We start from the raw sequence: 22743 nt of genomic DNA, 5'->3' as shown, positions 1-22743 counted from the left end.
TCTGGAGGGTCACCCAGTGTCACACAGAGAATAAATGGCAGATCAGGTTTGAAATCAAAGCTTTTCTCTCCAGTAATAAAAACAACTAACATTTGACACTTATTAACAAATTTGGGGCACTATATTAAGTGTTCTACAAATATTACCTTATTTAATCCTTAGATAACTGCCCTATGAAAGAGGTACACATTTTATCATTTCTGACATTGAGATGTTACAAGTAATTTGCTTTCTGGGGGCGGATTCTGGAGAAGACACACAGAAAGGGCACCTTTCAAGGAGAAGGAAAAGAAGGAAGTAGGTCATCAGCCTCAGATGTCAGGTAGCTGAAAGAGAAAATGCATTTGGTGTCTGCCACATCTTTGCATCCTTCAGTGCCACTTTTGTCCACGTCACTGATCTTTCTGGCAAGGAAACTATCTGCCGTGTGACTGGGGAGATGAAGGTGAAACTGACCGAGATGCATCCTCTCCCTGTGCTGCCATGTCGGCTGCCCAGGACGTGGCCCACAGGTACAAGGAGCAGGGCACCACTGCCCTCCACATCCAGCTCCAGGCCACAGGAGCGAATAGAACCAGGACCCCTGGTCCTGGAGCCCAGTCAGCCCTCACAGCCATTGACCCCTCAGGAATGAATATTGGGCAGATTGAGGATGCCACTCCCATCCCCTCCGAGAGCACCCGCAGGAAAGGGGGTTGCTATGGCCGCCTTCTGTGAACAAGATTTCTCAAATTATTGTTTTCTGTTATTAAATTGCCTTTGTATATGCTTTAAAAAAGGCAGTTTGCCAGTGTTGCTCAGTAATGTGACGGAGTCAGGATTTGGACACGGGCCTTCTGACTCCAGAGCTGATGCTTGTAAGTTACTGAAACATGCTGCTGCCAGTCTGGGTTCCAGGTTCCAAATGATTAGCCCATGGCTTTTTCTCCTCTCTGCTCTCTATAACTGTCATTGTGACAAATCTTACATCACAACCAGCTAAGGAATAAACCCTGATGGACAGAACACCATCATCCTTTGGTTGGTGGAGAAAACTCCAGCACCGAATTCTTGGGATGAAGCCTCATGGAGAAGATGCCCCCATCTGTGCATGAGGCGGGGGCGCCCACCTGGCTCAGGAGAAGGCAGCCTCAGGGGGAAAGGAGAAATCAGTGGCTGTTGTGCACTCTCCACTCCACTTCCTACATGAGCCTGCAACTGTGTACAGTGAATGGCAAAAAGGAAATAGTCTTTTATGTCACAGGGCTTTGTTCCCATAATGGTAATCCTCTATTTTAATGCTGGTAAGTACAATAGTGAGGATTATGCCCCTTAATTTAATTTGGCCTGCATATGGCAAAGCTCTTGAAAGGCTTTTATTGGACATTCTTTAACCCAGCAAGCCTGTTCTTGTATAAAAAAGAAGCCCCTAGAGGAGATTGATAATGCTGGTGCCCGTGTTTCCACCTGGCAGCTTGTTACACACCTCCAGAGAACCTGCGTCCTTGTGGGCCACTTCGGGGAGGATTCCAGCTCCGAGTGACGGGAATCTTCATGACTCAGGCAGCTCGAGGAGAGCTGGCACCTCGCAAGAGGGGAAAGCGAGCACATATTTCTCCCGTGTGTCATCCTTGCTGCTCTAGGGCTTGGAGCCAGTTGGGCTGACCTCAGAATGGATGAGCCAGAGAAAGAGCCTCCCAGTCAGGGCCAACTGTGGACCAGATCTTCATGTGGGCTGTGAAGTACAGATTGCCACATATCTTGACAAACACACTGTGGGGGGGGGGGGGGGGGGGGTCCCTGCAGAAATATGTGGCAGCGGTAAGAAGATTAAACACAACTTTTCTTATGTATCAGGAGGACCTTTCCTCTCCCACCTGTAAGTTCCCTGCTCCTTTTTCCTTCCACTTCCATTTCTCTCCCTCTGGAGGCCGGTGCCCTCCAGCCAGGGGCCAAGTGAATGCACTATGGCATTAGAGGAACTCAGATGGACCCTGAAAGAGGTTGGCAGCAGGTATGGGCACAGTGGTAGAGGTGGTGGCCTTCTTTTAGGAAGTGCTTATGATGTGGGAGATACTCTGTGTGTTATCTCATTTGGGCAGAAAGCCAATGGGCCTTGGTGACAGTTCTGGCTTTAAATCATATAATATAAGTTCAGCTTCTTATAAACTATGAGTCTTTGGGCAAGTTCCTTCATCTTTCTGAACTTTAGTATCCTGGGCTGCAAAAAGGGAATGATTGTGAGGCTTAGAGATGATCTATGCAAGGGAACTAGCAAAGTTCTAGACGCATGATAAATGCTCAAGGGATGATGACATGCTGCTGTTGATTGTGGTGATAGCAGTGACAGAATGGTAGTAGTAATAGTAGTAGATAAGAGCTAGCCTGATAGGAAGAGTCAAGGCTACTCTGGCTGAGCCGTAGGGCTTTCAACTAGAATAATCACTGAGAATTCCAGCACTTTAGAAACTTTGAACAATGCTCACTCTCTGTTTTAACTTGAGAGCCAAAATTTATTTTCTTGTGTTCCTGGCTCTTAGGCCAGGGATAAATGTGAGGTTGACTTTGGGCCTGACTCATCCTTGCTAATATAGCCAGGATTTCACTGGCACACCCTCCAGTGGTAACTTTCAGTGGTTATTTGATTGTTAGGGCCTCCTTGGAGTTTCTTGATTTTTAAAATATTAATTGGTCACATTTATTTTCAAACCCTTTTTGAAGCCAGAAATTTTATCACCAGCTGAAAGGAGCTTCAAGGAAAAATCTGTTTTGAGTTATATATTTCCTTGTGGATTTGCCTATGGCTGTACATAAATATTTATCTGAACTATTTCAACAAACCTTAAATCACCAGTGATCCTTATGCAAAAGACCCTTTTAGAAGGATTGTGGATGTCAAGAATGTCAGCAGTCCAGGTTCTCTTTACTGGACAAGATTCCAAAGACTAGAGCCCTCTTTTAAAATATTTAGAGCTGTTTGGTGGTTTTCAGTATGTCTTTTTCTTCCTATTTCTGTATATCTGTCCATGCTATTGCTTCTGAATAGCATTTCCTCGCCCGTTCTTCCCTTACCTGACCATATCTTACCCATCCTTCAAGCTCTCACCCATGTGGCGCCTTGTGGAGGGCCTCGAAGCAGACTAGAGCCAGGAGAAGACCATCCCAGGTGGGAGAATGAGTGAGCCATGGTCAGAGGCGTGATGTTCAGGGGATGCTCCAAGAGGGCAAGGTGTCCAGTGGGATGAGGGCAGAGGTGTGATGGGAGGCATGTGATGCAGAGAGAACTGTAACGGGCAATAAGGCAGATGGAAGCCAAGACGTAGGAGGCTTAAATACACACAAAATATTTTGGGCCGTACTCTATAAGCTAAAAAATGTACATATATAGTCATTGGATAGAATATGATCTGCAGACATATTTTATTTGGCCTGCACAATGTTTTTGAAATTCTTAATTTAGTTTCCAACATATAAAAATAGAAAGACTTCATGGAACAATTCAGATTTCTGATGGCTTTGAAAAACTGTCGTATGTAGCAGCAGTCTGCTGGAACCGAGTAGAGGCTGTCTTCTACTGATACCGACTCACAGCCTGCTTAATTCATGGGCTGGCCCCACCGGCAGCTGAGTTTGATTCCTGTCCACTGTGTTCAGGGACACCATGCAGGCAGAGGAAGCAGTTTAGGCTACAGACTCTGGAGCCAGACTGCTTCTGTCTAGGCCCAGGTCCATGTCCAACTAGCTCAGTGACCTTGGGCAAGTTAAGCATTTGCCTAATAATGGTACCTACCTCATATAACCATTGTGAGAATAAATTTTAGGAAATGTTTAGAAGACTACCTAGATAATAAATGCACAAAAGCGTTAACTGTTATTACTATATTCTACATGCAATAATAAACTCCAGGATTGAAACTGTCACTCATTTCTGGGTGACTCAGCCAAATCTGGATCTCAGGCCATTATAAGCATAAGGGTAACTGATAAATGGATGAATGAATATGTGTTCTTTGAATTTTTATTTTTGTTGGATCCAAAGCTAAATTTAGTTCTACCTCAAGAAATGCTGCTTATTTAGGTTTAGTTTGCCTTGAACATAATAATTGATTTTTGATAAAGGAGGAATCTGGCTTTCTCAGAAACCTGACACTGCTAACCAAATGAGTGAATGGAAATGTTAACATTGTCTCATTTTTCTATAAGGGATCTAACTTCCTAACTCAGAAATGAGACCTGGGGTACCTGGGTGGTTCAGTCAGTGAAGTGTTGGACTCTTGATCTCAGCTCAGGTCTTGATCTCAGGGTCATGAGTTCAAACCCTGCATTAGGCTCCAAACTGGGCGTGAAGCCTACTTAAAAAAAAATTAAGGCCTAAGTTTGGCAAGATGCTTAATTCTGTGTTTTCTTTATGAAGCTCATTTATTGGCAGGTGACTGCCTATGGTTACTATCTTAATTTAGAGTTGGCTGCTAGGAACCAGGCGTAGTGAACTTAAGCAGCAATATTAGTGTACTTTTTTTTAAAGTTTATTTATTTATTTTGAGAGAGAGAGAGAGAGAGACAGAGAAAGTGAGTGAGGAAGAGGCAGAGAGAGGGAGAGACAGAATCCCGAGCAGGCTCTGTGGTGTCAGCACAGAGCCTGGTGCGGGGCTCGAACTCACAAACTGAGATCATGACCTGAGCCATGACATGAGTCAAGACATGTCACTGACTGAGCTACCCAGGCACCCTGCTGTTAGAACACGTTATTGACTCAGCCTCTCTGACCACCCCCACCCACACATGAGATCCACACTTCAAGGCAGTGTTTTGTGCCTCGTGTCCCAGACAAGCACAGAGCATCTCCAGAAATGCTTTGGACAGTTTGACATGAGAACCAGTTTTTGGTGTGTTCGACATACCTCATGTATAGCTGCAGTTCCAACACGACCCACCAAGGCTTTAAATGTGATTACTTTTGGACACAAGCACATTTGCCATCAGCAAGTAATGGCATGAACTCTGTGGAGTTGACCTGCAAAGTTGGATTCACTTTCTTTCTGGAAAACCTGCACATTTACAGAGAACTTTGGTCCAGTGACACTTAAATTTTATTTAAAACTGAATGATATGTTCAAGATTCTAAAAAGTTGCTCTTTAACTTTGTACTTTAAATGGCAACTAGCTCCCTTTTTTTTTTTTTTTTTTTAATAAAAATCAACAGTTTAGAATGATGATACCTATACTTTTTACTAAAGAAATCATCTTTGGCTCTCTCCTTTTCCTTCTTTCTTTCCTTTTCTTTCTCTCTGTTTCTCTGTTAGTCTGTCTCCTTATACAATTGATACCTACCTACATCCTGAACATCCTGGTTTCTAATCTAAAGGACAATTTCAAGTAATGACAAAATCTGGCAAATTCTTCTGACCATTTCATCATCCCTTGTTCCCATCCTACATTACCCATTTTGTGAGTGTAGGAAATTCTAGAAATTTGGTACATCTCTGATACCTAGTTTGCTTATATCCTCATCCATACTTTTGTTATATTCAGGCTCAGAATGAATTTTTGACAAAAATACCTTTGCAGAGCACCTGGGTGGCTTAGTCGGTTAAGCGTCTAACTCTTGATTTCAGTCCAGGTCATGATCCACAGTCATGGGATTGAGCCTTGTGTCAAGCTCATGCTGGATGTGCAGCCTGCTTAAGATTCTGTCTCTCCCTCCTCTACCCTCTTCCATGCTCATTTTCTCTGTCTCTCGTTCTCTCAAAAAATCTTTGTATATTGAGGCAATTTTGAAAGAAATGAAAGCTTTAGAAAATAAAGCTTGCTCAAGTTGAAAATGTTGCAGGAAACAAAATTTGTGCAAAAACTAATTCTACATAAAAATGTTTTATCATCAACACTTAAGGAAACCTAGGTTATAATCCTACAGGCTGGAGGAAGGTTACCTTTGTGTATTTCCACAGACTTATTAACTTTAGTTCATTCTCTTTGGGTTAAAAGGAAAAAACATTAGTGTTTCTCTTCCACATGTGTTTTGTGGATTCAGTTGCATTTGGCTTGTACCCGTAGGGCACAAATATTCCAGCATGTTCCCCATTAGCATTGCGCCAGTCATTTTAAACTGTGATGGAGCCTGAGCAAGTGTTCACCACAGCAGCTATTGACAGTAGTGATGCCATGTTCTTTCCATGTGCACCTCGGTGACTTCCTAGACTTGTCTCCTTGATGAGCAGACAAAACAGGAGGAGGGTTGGTTGGACTTTTTTCTTTTCATCTCAGTGGTGTAGGTCAGGAAGACAGGAATAGAGAATTTGGGTGAAACAGGGCTCTAGCGACTGCTGTGATTGGGAAATTAGATAATAAACAGACCCTGTTACTAAGATTCTAATGGCCTAAAATCAACACAGTCTGGAGACGCAAGCAGGAGTGGCCTTCCTTGCTCTGGCCCAGACCTTCCCCGGAGAGCTCTTTGTGTCAACAAGAACAGCCAGCGCTCCTGGCCCGCTCCCAGCACTCAGAGTGGGGCTATCATTTCTGTTTGCTTTGCAAATATCTTAATGGGAAGTGGTTCAACACCACCTATGGGTTAATCTGAAGGGTTCTGCTTGGCAGCTGTTAGCTCTGAGAGCCACATGGCTGCTCTCGGGTAGAGGGAGGCAGGCTGACCGCTAACTACCCAGCGCCAGGTTGAGGCATCTCCTTTGCTTAGTGGATTTACTGACTGGCAGGAAGCACAAGCACCTCGTTGACTTTTATTTTTAGTTCATTCCTCCTGGGAGTGTAAGGATGTTATTCTCAGATCCAATTTTCCCTCTAAGGCAGGGCAGTTGTTTCCATTAGTCTCTCTAGCATGCCACATACTTCTTTCACCCAAGTGCAATCTCATAGAATCTGAAATTTCATATTAAAAGTGGTGGTGGAGTCAGTGGTGTTGTTGCAGGAAGAAGGATCTGGTATGTTAGCCTGTTGGGAGGGCAAAGCTACAGCCCTCTCTTCACCTAAAGACTTGAATAGATACCAACTTTCTTAAGAATCCCTGCTCTGCTGCCCCCTTAGTTTTCTCCTCTCTTCCTGAATTTGGCTCTCACTTGCCTTGACCCATGGAAATGCTTCCCCGGGTGACTTGGCCGACTCATGTGTTTCTGAATCTGTGTCAGTTGACATTGGCACAAACGAACTCTTTCTTATGCTTCCCTCACTGGATTTCAGACAGGGCTGGACAGTTTCCACAGAGCAGGTTAGAGAAGTTCCATTTGTAAAAACGCAAAAAGTTCAGATGAGTCTATAGATCCTGGAACAAATGTCCAGCTACCCTCAGTAGCGGAGCAGACTTGCTTTTTAAGAACTTTTCATTTCCTGAAGATTTCCACAGCTATTTGCAGAGTTGCCTGGTGGTTGAGAGAGCAGAGACTCTCTACGGTCCCCCAGCCCTGCTGCTGCGAAGGGGAAGTAAGGCCTCGATGAACTCGTTTGCTCCAGTTCCTCATCCTTAAATGCAAGACAAAATGAACAATGTCTACCTCACCAGGTTGAGGATGTTCAGTGAGGTGACATATATAAAGTATATCTTACCCGACACATAAAACCTTTTCACAAATAGTGCTAATGAAGGAGTTATTGTAGTTCTCTCTGAAGTATCCACCTTTCCCTATGTCATCTTTAGTATTCTACATTCTTTTCTGAGACATTCTTTTTGAATTCTCTGATTCCTACTATTTAAAATTAAGCCAGTGCAGAAGTGCCTGGATGGCTCAGTTGGTTAAGTTTCCAACTTCGGTCAGGATCTCTTGGTTCATGGGTTCCCTGCATCGGACATCAGTCTCTGCATCAGTGACAACATGGAGCCTGCTTGGGATTCCCTCTCTCTCCCCTTTTCTTTTTGCCCCTCCCCCACTTGCACATGCACACATGTGTGTACACACTTTCTCTCAAATGTAAAAAAATTTAAGCTAGTGCCAAATCGAGGACAATTTCAGTATAAAAGTAAGTAATGATAATAAAAGAATTTAGTGTGTTGAATAAAATAAGAATCCATTACTCTACATTGGTAGAAGGGAGGGAGGGAGAGAATGAGGAAGGGAGGGAAAGAAAGATGAAGAAAGGAAGTAAAGGTAGCTTTTCCTTGCAATGAAATGTGAAATAATAAATGTAAAAGGAATGATGAAAACAGAGAATCATTGTTTGGCAACTAGCAAAATAGTCATTGTTCTAGACAAAAAACCATCAATGGATGTTAAAACTAGTAGTGAAAGTTTAAGGAGGTAACAAGCTTTTTGCATAATCACAGAATAAATCTCCGTGCGATACTTAGTGATTTCAAAGACAGTGGAGCAGTCTGGCAGACACCACATTAACCAAGTGTTGAAAGTTAGCATCACCAATAATTGATAAGATGCACTGAGAAGAACGCAGTATCACTTCAGTAGATTTATTGCCAAATGTGCATAATCTGAATTTAATCATGAAGAAACACCAGACAAACCAGAGAGACCCCTTCCAAAATTAATGACCGGTAGGCTTTATAATGCAACACAAAGATGACTAAGGAACTGTTCCAGATGAAAGAAAACTAGAGAAACATGACAATTGAATGCAGCGTATGGTCCAAAATTTTCCTTTTCTATAGAAGACATTATTAGGACAGTTGGCAAAATCCAGATAGTAAACATTGGATAATAGTACTGTATTAATATTAATTTCCTAATTTTGGTTATTTTGTGTCATCATATAAGAGAATGCTCTTGCTTTTAAGAAGCACACACCAAAGTATTTAGGGATAAAGGGACACCGAGGTGCAACTGACTCTCAAATGGTTCATAAAAAAATTATATGTATTTGTGTGTATAGATATCAGTATACATGTACCAAGAGAAAGAGAGAAGGGAGATGATAAGGCAAATGTATAAATTGCTACTATTTCAAGAATCTGCCAAGGAGTATACAAAATTTCATATGTTATTCTTTCATCTTTACTATAAATGCGAAATTAAGTCAGAATAAAAAGGTAAAATTGGGGAACCTAGGAGGCTCAGTAGGTTAAGCATCCGACCAACTCTTGATCTCAGCTCAGATCTTCATCTCAGAGCCTTGAGTTCAGGCCCCACGTTGGACTCCATGCTGGGTGTGGAGCCTACATGGAAAAAAAAGTTAAAATTAAGCAATAAAGTCAGTGCTACTTCTTCCTTTTGACTGGGCAGTTCAGCAGCCGCTTTCTCTGCAGATCGCAGCCCCTCTCAATCCATACCTACACGTCTGTTCACGTGAGTATCACCCGCTTCCTGTCTGCCCTTGGCTTCTCCACGTGATGTTGCTGACTGCGTACAATCTTGTTTAGGCTTTTTCACTTCATTTTTTAAAATTTCCTCAACTGTTTCTCCCAACGCTCATCTGCCTTTGGGCCTCATTGTTTAGTATCTGCTCATCATGCACTTTATTTCAGGATTTCTTGCTTTTATTTCCCTGAACTGAGCACTGCTTTCATAATTATAGGAAGAAAACGGGGTTAAATATTACCTTTTGGGGTGTACTGGTGATGAGAGCATCATCCAAAGAATGTGGTGGTTATTTCCTCTGACTTACTTGGACAAGTTACATCAGCCTTTCTGGGCCTCAGTTTTCCCACTTAAAGCATGAAAAAGATATGGTAAATTATCTCTGAAGTTTCCTTTGTCTCCACAAGTCTGTGTCCTGGCCTAGTTCAGTCTTTAAAGTGCTAGAACTGTCACTCAAAATTAACTCAACCCACAATTTACCTTGTGACCCCACTCATAAGAAAAACAGAGGTTACAGAAAGGAAGCCACCCCAGGTACCTGTCGTTAGCATTCTTCTGCCCATCAAGCCTGAAGTTTCCCATTTCAGGGACTTTCAGAAGTACAAAGTTATAGACAAGTAATATAATACCTTTCTGAGTGTGTGTTTCTAAATTCTGACCATGAATATAGCTTCTAACTTAATTATTTTAAAATCCTTTGCTCTTATATTTTGTTCTGCCTAAAAGCACAAGTGGAATCCTTTTGTCCCAATTTGGCAAGAATTTTTATTTATATTTTCCTGATGAAGAGGCTGAAGTACTGGGTTGCCCAAGACTAAGTTGTCACATTCAGCAAGTAAAACTGCAGGACACCCAGTTAAATTTGAATTTTATATAAATAATTTTTAGTGTATGTCCCATGAAGTTTTTTTAAAAATACCAAAAAATTACGTGTTATATACTTAGAATTCAAAATACACCATTAAGTGAGTGTATTTTAGCATTAGCCCAAGTGCTTTGGCACTAATATGTCATGAATATGTACATGTATATCATAAATACGTATCATAAAGTATGTTGCTAAACCTTTACCAAGTGTTTACAGTAGTCCTCTGGTTTCTGTGTGCCATAACACATAATACTTTTTACTCTTTAGGAGCTTTTGCTTGAAAACATGTTCAAAGACATCAATTCCTCTTTGTTTATTAAGGGCTCTGCTGAGATGTCATCTGCTGCAGCCCTTCAGTCTAAAATTACAGACCCTAGGGACACCTGGGTGGCTCAGTCTGTTAAGTGTCCAACTCTTGATTTCGGCTCAGGGCATGATCTCACAGTTAGCTCCATGTCAGCCTCTGCGCTAAGCATGAAGGCTGCAATTCTCTCTCCCTTTCCTTCTGCCTCTCTCTGTCCCTCCTCCCCACCCCCCACCCCCAGCCCACTCATGTGAGATCAGTTATACTTGCTGTCTCTTTCCCTCAAAATAAATAAATAAACATTTTTTAAAAATAAAATAAAATTGCAGACCCTGCCTCTAACACTTCTAATGCCCCTTTCTTGCTTCAGTGTTCTTCTTTGGCACTTCTGTTTAATGTGCTAACATACTTACTTATCTCTTTCTTTCACTGTCACCCACTAGAATATAGGTTCATAAGGGCATAGGAAGCTTCAATTTCCTTGTCATTGCTCTCTCCCCCATAATAGCAAGAGACGAAGGTACTAAAAAAATATTTGTGGAATGAGTGAATTATGTCTGGGAGACAATCGAGGACCTTATATTGCACATGTAATACCCATTGTCTTTATAATTATACAGAATCTTTTTTTTTAAATTTATTTATTTTGAGAGAGTGTGGGTGTGAATGTGAGCAGGGGAGGCGCAGAGAGAGGGAAAGACAGAACCCCAAGCAGGTTCCATGCTGCTAGGGCTGCCACTGTGTAGCCCAGTGTGGGGCTTGAACTCCCAAACCCTGAGATCATGGCCTGAGCCAAGATTGAGTCAGATACTCAACTAACTTAGCCACCCAGGCACCCCAATTATACAGAATCTTAAGTCTTTCCAGCAAATAAGAATCTTGAGTGTGGTACAGTGTGTATAATCTTCATAATAGTCCATAGACACAAGGTAAATAAAAGGTCAGCAGGTCAGGGATCAAGGGGTATCTCCAGATACAGTTGGGCTTAACTTAATCTGTTGCCTGGCATGTTTTCTGGAATTAAAAGTTAGTTGCTCCAAGCAACATTGATTAAGATCCCAAATGAATTGTGTGATTGTCTGGAAGAGTCCAGCAGCTAAATGGTGCCGAAGGCTAAGAACACAGGCTCTGCATCCACCGGACCTGGGCTTGTATCAGGATGTCTGGACGCCACCCAGGCAGGGGACTCAATTGACCCCAACTTCAGCTGTGAAAAGGGGACTCTGGTAGGACCTTCACTGCTAGCACTGACAGGAGGATCAATCAAGATGATCCAGTCACATCCTGAGCATAGCAAGGTGTCTTCAGCTATTCTGGCTGTGCTATAGCCCTCAGGCCTTGGTTGTGTGTCTCTTTGGGTCACAGTGCATTTCCTCAGTCCTGCATCTGAATTCCATCCATGGCCTGAGACTGGTTTTGTCTTTGCTCCCTTGGTTGCTGACAGAGAACGAAAGTACATTTTATGGGTTACTTTAAGTGTGGGTTATTTTAAGGGCTCTTGGTTGAGTGTCCTTTTTTCCAATAAGACAAGTATTCTCAGCAGAATGAAAAAAAGCCTTCTGCTCTTAACCTTAGACTTTACACAAGACAGCTGCCTGCAATAAAGTAGTAAAGGAGAAAAGAAAGAAAGAATACAAGAGCTTGCAAATTAAAGCTGTATGGGCTCACGGTTGGGGAAAAGCAATGAGGTAAAGAAATATCAAATTTAAAGGACTCAGCAGGACTTGGGAAATTAGCATAAGTACATACATTTAACTAGTAGTGCTAACTTTGAGCAATGGTATTATGAAACATTTATCAGGCTATTTGAGCCCTTTTGATGAATTTGTCCTTGAGCCATGCTCTAAAACTTAAAATAATTATGTGTCCAGGAATAAACTAATACTCACCTATTTAAGTACAACTTGCATATTCAACTTATTCAGCAATGATACTGGTTGGGATGCTGAGATACAGGCCATACCTTCAGAATCTTCGTAAAAGTTACCAAGTAGCCAAACGTAATTCAAAACAAATAACACAAATGCTGTGATCATTCTTTCATGTTTTCCTTTTTTCCAGCAGTAATGGTGATCTTATTTTGCATGATTATTGTTTGTTTTCACTTCTTCTGTACTCTTTGTACTTCCTTCATGTCATATATCAAAGCCCAGGAATAATGTTTTCCTTCTTTTGGAATCAACAAATGCTAATTTAACTAATAATGAGGTACCCCCCCTTTTTTGTTGACCAAAGAGGTAAGCAAAGATTAAAAAGACTAGTAATATCCAGTGTTGGGGATATGAGGAGAAGTAGGTCCTTTCATACTTTTGCAGAAATGAATGTTAATTTTTAAGGCTTTTAGAGGAGAATTTGCCAATATAATTCAAAAGCTATAAAACAGGAAAAGAATTTGCTCACCCTTTGACCCAATAGCCTCAAATTAAGATTTATCCAAGAAGCGGGGGCACCTGGGTGACTCAGTCAGTTGAGCATCCAACTTTGGCTCAGGCCATGATTTCACAGCTTGTGAGTTTGAGCCCTGTGTTGGGCTCTGTGCTGACAGCTCAGAACCTAGAGCTTGCTTCAGATTCTGTCTTGTCTCTCTCTACCCCTTCCCTTCCCCTGCTCTTGCTCTGTCTCTTTCTCTTAAATATAAATATTAAAAAAAGATTTATCTAAGAAAATAATTAGATAAGTACTCATAACTATATTCACAGAATACTTCATGATTCATTATTCATAATGCCATAAACTGGAAACAACTTAAATATCCAAAAGTAAGAGATAAAATCATGTATTATAATCACCCAATGTGATACTATACAGCCATAAATATGACATGCATGCACACTTGCATATGTGTGTACTACACCCAAATGTATCAAAAGATGCTCGTAACTTCCAAAGGTAAGTTAAAATGGCAAGCATCTGAGCCTTTGTTTTTCTTAATGTATATTATATGCATAGAAAAGCATCTGAAAAGATATACATCAAGATATTAATAGGAGTTCTGTCTGGATGTGGAAATTATCCTTACTCTTTATTTTCTTCTCTTTAAATATCTATTTTAGATAACTCAATAATGAATTGTTTTTAACTTTATTATTTCTTTTTTTTTTAAATAGTTTATTGTCAGATTGGTTTCCATACAACATCCAGTGCTCTTCCCCATAAGTGCCCTCCTCCATCACCACCACCTCTTTTCCCCCCTCCCCCTTCCCCTTCAACCCTCAGTTCATTTTCAGCATTCAATAGTCTCTCATAACTTTATTATTTCTTTAGCAAGAGAGAGAGAGACAGAGAGAGTGCAAGTGGGGGAGGAGCAGAGAGAGAGAGGGAGAATCCGAAGCAGGCTCTGTGCTGTCAGAGTAGAGCCAGACACAGGGCTTAAACTCACAAAACTGTGAGATCATGACCTGAGCTGAAATCAAGAGTCAAGAGCAGGACACTCAACCAACTGAGTCACCCAGGCTCCCTTCTATGTTATTTTTTAACCAGAAAAAAAAATTCTTGTTTACTCAGGAGAAAAAATGGGAAACATTTTGCCACCAGTTCTTTTAGTCATTTATTTTGGGGAGAAAGTCAAAGATTACTACACTTTCATTGATCAGTGATTGGTGAATATTCAGGCCTCTTGGGAATTTGGAGAATCTTCAACTAAAAATTAAAGAAGAAAAGACAAAACTGACGAGCACAGCTTTGAGGTCTCAAAAGCCAAGATGGCATGTTCTCTTGGCTCTCCCTTCTTGACCATAATTTGATAAAGCCCACCTTCACTAGATGATTTGCAGACACTCTTAATTGGTCAGCATGTGGCACCAGATGAGTTAGTTATAATAGAAAGTTTTCAGTGTGGAAATGCAACAGGGCGCCTCCAACTCTGCCCAGAGTACAAGAGATGGCCTGGATGGGGATGGGGCAGGAAAAGCTCTTCTAAGGAGTTGACACCCAGCTAAAAGGTCAGGGTGCAATGGCCAGGTGTGTGTCAGAGAGGAGACGACATTCCAGATAAAAGCACAGAAGCATGAATATAACCCTGATGAGGTTTAGTGAACGCTTAGCAAATGGTTATTTATTGTGATGGTGGTGATAGAAAACAAAAGCATTCTAGAAATCCTAGCTTTCCAAATTTTGTAATACAGTGTGCATTATCTTATACATTTTGAGTACCTTAACATGAAAATCTGTGTTCTTAGAACATTTTCTATTCTTCCAATCCTCTGTACCTTCAAAGCCATTTTAATAAACATAAGCAGTAAGAAGAGTATGAATAGACCCATAGCTGATGCAAATCAGGGAAGAGTAAATGCACAGTGACAGTATGGGGAGATTCGGATTTGGTGGTGTTCCACATTTATACCCTCAGTCCTCAGATGTTCAGATTCCATGTAAGAGCTAAATAAGAATTCTTCAGTTGCTGGTTGGGGTTTGACCTGTGGCCAGTTCACATGGAAACCCTGTTAGTGCTCAGGTCAGCTCGGGATCTTTTACAAAGGACGGTGTCTTTTTCTCCAATGTCATTTTTAAAAATGTCTTTATTTACCTTACCTTGAACTTATTGAAACCATTTGCAAAGATGTTTATGTTTTCTATTATCCTTCATGGTAATTTCCATAAGGAACATTGTATGACTTTATTTATCTCAAGTGTGCCTTCCCCAAGATTCATGGGGATCCTACTACATTAAAATATCTTGGTCTGAGCATATCTTTTGTCTGGTGCTTCTTGGGAACAAGAAATTGACCTCATCGTATTAGGAGCTTCATATACAACAGATTTTTTTTTCAGAGCTATCCAAGAAGCAGGAACAAATTTGCTTGGTTATGCTGATTAGCCTTTCTCCCAGGGCTACCACAGAAGACACACGAATTTACAATGAGAACCACTCAGAAATCTAGAGACAGCGGGAGGCTAACAGAAATCAACCCACAATGAATTAGCTGCAACCTATCCTGTTTTGAAATTAGAATATACTTTCAAGTGTGAACGACTAATGGGTTTCTCAGTTTGTCTACAAGTCCTTCTAAATTATAATTGATAAAAGATAAGATGTAATCTGGCAAGTTTTATCAAAGTTAATGAAAACTGCAAAAAGAAATTTAAATGAAGTTTATAAAACAGTCAGAGAGTAAACCAGTATGTCTCTAGTTCCATCCAAGAAAAGTTACTGATTCTAACCCTAAAGCAGGAGAAAGCCAGTCTTGAGACCAGATTGATGGATCAGATCCTCACAGTTCACACAGAGCACTTTCCTTTCATTCCAATGCATAAATCAGCCTCCAGGGTGTATAGTGAGGGGAAAGTCGGGTCCGGGTTATACTACTCCCTAGAAAACCACACACTGGCATTCTACTTTTCAAACATGACTCTTGTGAATTTGGTTCATACACCTCCACTCTGAAAAATTCATCACCCTTCAGTGAACTGGCAAACTGAATTTTGGAGCCTGTTAAAGCTGAGACCTGGTTTTGGAGTGCGGTGACTTCCCCAGTGCTGCCAGCCCAGCATGACAAAGCCAGCTGGCCCCATGGACCTTTGCTGTAGAAGAAAGATGCCAGGACATTCTCAGCAGCCAGGCACTCGGGAGCCAGCCTGCACCCGGCCTCTCATCCAGTCACCCTGGGATGAGGGTTTAACAAAGAATTAGATGTGAGTTTCATTTGGGGGGCTTTTTCAGGACAGATGCCCAGCGGAAACGTTGTCCCTGAGGCGTGAGATTTTCTATGTCCCCCAGAACCCACAGCTGAGTGAACTGACTGCAGCAAAGCAGCAGAGCTGCCAGCCCTGGAGGCAATCTGCTTAAGACTTTAGTCATGGCTTCAGAGAGGCTCGGAGAGCCCTTGGAATACGTAAGGAATCAAATGTAGATGCACAACTGCTTCCTAGTCACTGCCATTTCGCCTGTGATTCCTAATGGAGGCTGAGGACAGTATTGTATTTTAAAATTTCTCTATAGTTTCAAAATAATGCCACACTTTATTTTTTAAATTAAAAAAAAATTTTTTGAGAGAGACAGAGCATGAGTGGAGGAGAGGTGGAGAGAGAGGGAGACACAGAATCTGAAGCAGGCTCTAGGCTCTGAGCTGTCAGCACAGAGTTTGAGGTAAGGCTTGAACCCATGAACCAGGAGATTGTGACCTGAACTGAAGTTGGATGCTTAACCAACTGAGCCACCCAGGCACCCCAATAATATCACACTTTAAAACTGAATAATTCCTGGAGTGCCTGGCTAGCTCAGTCAGTAGACAATGGGACTCTCATTCTTGAGGTTGTGAATTCAAGACCCACATTGGTCATGGAGCCTACTTAGTAAAATAAAATAATAAAAATTAATAATTTTTTAATATCATCTAATACCAATTCTTGGTCAAAATTTTTCAGTTGTCCTAAGAACATCCTTTACACCTTTTTGTACAAGCCAGGGTCCAGTTTAGGTCCTTACCTTGCACTGAATTGTTATGTCCCTAAATCTCATTTAATACATAATACTCACTTTCTCATGACACTTTTTAAGATGTTGAGCTAATTATCCCATAAAATAGCTCACCTTCTGTATTTGTCTGCTTGATACTTCATGGTCTTATCTTGTTCCTCTATATCCTATGTTCTGGGTAAACTGTAAGTTAGATTTAAAGCTTTGATTACATTCAAGCTAGATGTTTTTGACCGAAACAAAAAATAGAAATGTCATAGATGATGGCTGAAGCCTTCATACTGCCTCACATCACAAGACAATACTATTGTGGCTGGTGGTGCTAAGACGGGCACTGGATTAAGATGGTGACCTTCTGCTTTCTCCCATGTTCTGTTAAACCTTGCTCTCCTTGTGACTTGAAAGAGGACTCTGTGTGGTGGTGCTTTGGGACCATATGAATGTCCTATTCACTATCAACCACTTGTCTGAAGGTTTTATGAACAATTGACAGTCCTTTCCTAAATCAATAATTTCCTGTTGGAGGTTCCTTTTCTATGTCAGCACATTTTATGCTCTATTTTTTTTAAGTTTTTATTTTAATTACAGTTGATATGCAGTGTTGTGTTCATTTCAGGTATACAATGTAGTGATTCAACAAGTATATACATCACCCTGTGCTCATCATGAAAAGTGCCCTCCTTAATCTTCATTATCTGTTTAACTCAATCCTACACCCACCTCCCTTCTGGTAATCATCAGTTTCTTCTCTATAATTAAGAGTCTGTTTCTTGGTTTGTCTCTCTCCCTCTCTGTTTTTCTCCCCCCTTTGCTCATTTGTTTTGTTTCTTAAATTCCACATATGAATTAAATCATATGGCACATGGTGTTTGTCTTTCTCTGACTTATTTTGCTTAGCATTATACTCTCTACCTCCATCTATGTCATTGCAAGTGGAAAGATTTCATTCTTTTTTATGGCTGAGTAATATTCCATTGTGTGTGTGTGTGTGTGTGTGTGTGTGTGTGTGTGTGTGTGTGTGTGTATTGCATCTTCTGTATCCATTCGCCTATTGAAGGACATTTGGGCTGATTCCATATCTTGGCTATTATAAATAATGCTACTCTAAACATAGGTGAATGTATCCCTTTGAATCAGTGTTTTTGTATTCTTTGGGTAAATACCCAGTAGTACAACTGATGGATCCTAGAGTAGTTCTATTTTTAACTTTTTGATGAACCTCCATACTGTTTTCCAGGGCAGCTGCACCAATTGGCATTTTCCTCAACAGTGCAAGAGGGTTCCTTTTTCCCCCACATCCTCCCCAACATGTGCTGTTTCTTGTGTTTTCTATTTTAGCCATTCTAACAGATATGAGGTTATTATCTCATTGGAGTTTTGATTTGCATTTCCCTGATGATGAGTGATAACGAAGATCTTTTCATGTCTCTGTTGGCCCTCTGAATGTCTTCTTTGGAGAAATGTCAGTTCATATCTTCTGCCCAATTTTAATTGTACTATTTGCTTTTTGGGTGTTGAGTATTATAAGTTTATATATTTTGGATACTATCAGATATGTCATTTGCAAATATCTTCTCTAATTCCATAGGTTGTTTTTTAGTTTTGTTGATTGTTTCCTTCACTGTGCAGAAGCTTTTTGTTTTGATTTAGTCCCAATAGTTTATTTGTGCTTTTGTTTCCCTTGCCTCAGGAGACATAATCTAGAAAAAAGTTGCTAACACCCATTGTCAAAGAGGTTACTACCTGTGTCCTCTTTTAGGATTTTAATGGCTTCAGATCATGCATTTAGGTTCTTAACCCATTTTGAATTTATTTTTGTATATGGTGTAAAAAAGTGGTCCAGTTTCTTTCTTTTGCATGTTGGTATCCAGTTTTCCTAACATAATTTGCTCAAGAAACTCTTCTTTTCCCATTGGATATTCTTTACTGCTTTATAAAAGATTAATTGACTGGATAGGTGTGAGTTCATTTTTGGGTTTTCTATTCTGTTCCATTGACCTATGTGTCTGTTTTTATGCCAGTACCATACTGTTTTGATGACTACAACTTTGTAATATAACTTGAATCCAGAATTGTGATGTCTCCATCTTTGCTTTTCTGTTTAAGATTGCTTTGGTTATTTGGGGTCTTTTGTGGCTCCAAGCAAATTTTAGAATTGTGTGTTTTAGTTCTGTGAAAATGCTATGGTGTTTTTATATGAGTTGCATTAAATCTGTAGATTGCTTTGGTTGCATAGACACTTTAACAGTATTGGTTCTTCCAGCCCATGAGCATGGAATATTTTTCCATTTCTTTGTGTCATCTGCAATTTCTTTCAATGGTGTTTTATAGTTTTCAGAGTATAGATCTTTCACCTCTTAAGTTTATTCCTAGGCATCTTAATATTTTGGGTGCAATTATAAATGGGAGTATTTTCTTAATTTTTCTGCTGCTTTGTTATTTGTGTATAGAAATACAACAGATTTCTGCACATTAGTTTTGTATATTGTGACTTTACTAGATTCATTTGTCAGTTCTAATATTTTTTTGGTAGAGTCTTTCAGGTTTTCTATATATAGTATCATGACGTCTGCAATAGTGAAAGTTTTACTTCTTCTTTAATGTTTTGGATGCCTGTCATTTCTTTGTTGTCTGATTGCTGCGGCTAGGACTTCCAGTACTATGTTGAATAAAAGTGACAAGAGTGGAGATCCTTGTCTTGTTCCTGACCTTAAGGGAAAAGCTCTCAGCTTTTCCTTATTGAGGATGATGTTTGCTGTGTCTCTTTCATATATGGCCCTTATTATATTGAGGTATGTTCCTTCTAAACCTACTTTATTTGAAGATTTTTATCATGAATCGATGTTGTACTTTGTCAAAATTCTGGTGTCTATTTATGGACTAGTTATGACATGAACCAAATCATTCATTTCTTGAGCCTTGATTCCCTCACCTGTAAAATGAGTATTAAAAAGTAGAACCAAATTCACGTGGTTGTCGGAAATACTATATGAGATAACTGTGTATCCATTCTTTGGCAGATGCCTGGTAACCTGTATGTATGTAGTGAACATTGGCTATTTTTTATTATTGTGCTTTTCCTTATTTTGGAGGTGACAGCTTGTGGAGCATTATCATTCACTGCCAGTCTCAAGTCCTTGAGGCATATGACAACACATCTGATAAAATTGCCTGCAAGTTAGACTTTTGAAGAAAACTCACTTATACTATTTTTTAAAGGCATATTGGAATTTGTTTCAAAGAAGGGCGGATCATATCAGTATTTCCTAAGGCATAAGCACTGTAGGCCTCTGACACACTCACTGGGAGATGGCTGACATTAAGATAACATCTGGGAAATGCTGTGTATTCTTTTCCGCTGGTGCGATTTCATTGTGCATAGGATTAAGTTAAAGTTTCCAGAAATCCTCTTAGGAGAGAAACCTGCTTTAATCAAGTATTTGTTTAATCAGGGATTTTCTAATCTATTTGCCTATAGGCACTACCCACTCCACCTCACTTTTATAAAACCAAGTAACACATATAAACATTATATTGAGCTGCCTTAGATTCTTCCAAAGGCTTGAATTAGGGGGAGGGTCAAACGGATGGACTTACCCTCTGCAGAGAGTTGTAAGAAATCTGTCCTTGGCTTTGGATCCTAGAAAGCCATGCAAGTGAGTGGAGTTCTTAAGAGGTTTCCTTTCTGCGTTGGGGCAGGGAGGGCAAAAATTAGAGTGCCCATAGTAATGTGACAGCTAAAGTCTCCTTCTTAGATTTTCTCCAGACCTTACCAGGACTCCTAGAGGACCTCAGAGTCCATCTGTCCCTTAGGTGTCCCAGAGCCTTTGGGCCTTGCCTCAGCTGACAGGAATGAGTTCCTCGGGCTGATGCATAGAAACCAAAGGGCACAGAGAGTGTCCAGTTTCAGAGGAAGACAGAGGATTTGGAGTTAGACCAACAGAGGTCAGTGTCTTAGTTCTGCCAGTCGGTCACATGATCCCTGTGACTCTCTCTGAACTACAGTTTCTTCATTTATATAATGGGAACAGTTAAAGTACTTAGCTCAAATGGTTGTGAAACTCTCATTAGATATATAAACGCATTTTTAAAAATATGAAGTGTTATATAAAAGCTCATTAACTTAATGTTAATGTTAAGGGTATTTTAAACCTGATCTTCATGGCCCATGTTTTGGGGGTCCACTAGTCATTCCTCTATTCATTCTTGTCAAAAATTTACTGAATCCTTACAACATACCAGCCACTAGGGTTCGGTACTGATATAGAGTATAAAATAAAGTAGATCTGTTCCCTGCCTTCTTAGAACTTACATTCCATAGTGGGAGTCATATAATAAACAAATATACACAAAAATCAATGTATCTTTATTGTCCTCTCTCCCCCCAGGTACTGATGTGGTATTTTTTTAATGGAGATATTGCTTATCCTCTATTTATAGATGAATTTTGAATGTAAATCCATGAACTGTTCACAGAAAATTCAGAAAATGAATTGATCAGTTTAAATAAGGAATAAGATTTTTAATAGAGAGCTAGAAGAGACCTTAGGAATAGCTAATCTCAATCACTTCATTTTACAGATGAGGAAAACTAGAACCCAGAATACTAAAGACGTTTCCCCAGTTATGTCTGAATGTGTGAGTGAGTGAGTGTGGGGGCGGGGGGGAGAGAAAGAGACCCCAGAGACCTTGAGGCAGGAGTTAGAATCCAGATTTCCTTTTCCCTAATCAGTGCTTTCCACTCTGTTGGGGTCCAACTGAAAGGGCCAGCTCATATTTTAACAGTGAGTTATAATTATCACACTTTTATACAGTGTGATAATAGAAATTGGGGACACAGTAAAATTCATTTTTCCAGACTTTCCTCCATGAAACATTAATATTTTAATAGATGTTAGTAGTTTATCACTTTTTTAAAGTTTATTTATTCTGAGAGAGAATGCATGCGAACAAGTCAGGGAGGGACAGAGAGAGAGAGAGGAGGAGAGAGAGAGAATCCCAAGCAGGCTCCATACTGTCAGCACAGAGCCCAATATGGGGCTCAGCGTAGCTATGAGACCATGACCCGAGCCGAAATCAAGAGTCAGATGCTTAACCGACTGAACTACCCAGGCACCTTAGTAGTTTATCACTTTTTGAGTTGCTTGGTTAAATTAGTTTAAGAAACTTTGTACCCCTCCCCACTCCCCCCCCAACTAACCCCTGCACCTTAGGAATCCATAAATGAATACTGTGACTGTAAAAGATCATTCCTACACTAAGGAAGCCTCTTAACTGTACAACTCAGCATTTCCCATACTTATTTGACTACAGAATCTATTTGGAATTATTTAACAATTAATGTGATTAATGTGCTGGCTGAGAAGTTATAACCTTAGTATCAGTTTTGTTGGCTTCTTGGTAAAGTCTGGAAATGCCTACTAGTGAACTAAATTGTATCACACAACTTTAAAAAGGGCTGCTTCTTCAGTCTTAGGCCCTCAGGGTGACTGTGGATATAGCAGCAACACCTAATAGGATGCATTTTCTTTTTTTTTTTTTTCGAACAAATTTTTAACATCTATTATTGAGAAACAGAGAGACAGAACATGAGCAGGGGAGGTGCAGAGAGAAGGGGAGACACAGAATCTGAAGCAGGCTCCAGGGGTCCTGAGCTGTCAGCAGAGAGCCAGACAAGAGGCTTGAACCCACAAACTGCGAGATCATGACCTGAGCTGAAATCAGACACTTAACCAGCTGAGCCACCCAGGCGCCCCTGGATGCATTTTCTTGAATTGACCGTGTTCTTTTAACCAAGGACTAGAATGGGAGACAATGGGAACTTGTTAAGAATGTGTTCTGATCTATCTTTGTAGGAAAACAGTCCTCTTTAAATTCTTAAAAATTATTTCAAGCCTTTTAAAAAGTATTAATTTTTTTT

General features: G+C 40.4%; 1 protein-coding gene and 1 pseudogene across 1 annotated transcript in view; both read left to right on the top strand.

The window, feature by feature from the left end:
• The window catches only part of MYO3B (myosin IIIB), a 373850-nt gene that overhangs the window by 266400 nt on the left and 84707 nt on the right, over nt 1-22743 (top strand). The window lies entirely within an intron of this gene.
• LOC115288657 lies at nt 212-717 on the top strand (annotated as a pseudogene).

This window comes from Suricata suricatta, chromosome 3 (genome assembly GCF_006229205.1).
Source record: "Suricata suricatta isolate VVHF042 chromosome 3, meerkat_22Aug2017_6uvM2_HiC, whole genome shotgun sequence".
In the NCBI taxonomy this organism is placed as follows: domain Eukaryota; kingdom Metazoa; phylum Chordata; class Mammalia; order Carnivora; family Herpestidae; genus Suricata; species Suricata suricatta.
This window is presented reverse-complemented; position numbering and strand designations above follow the sequence as displayed.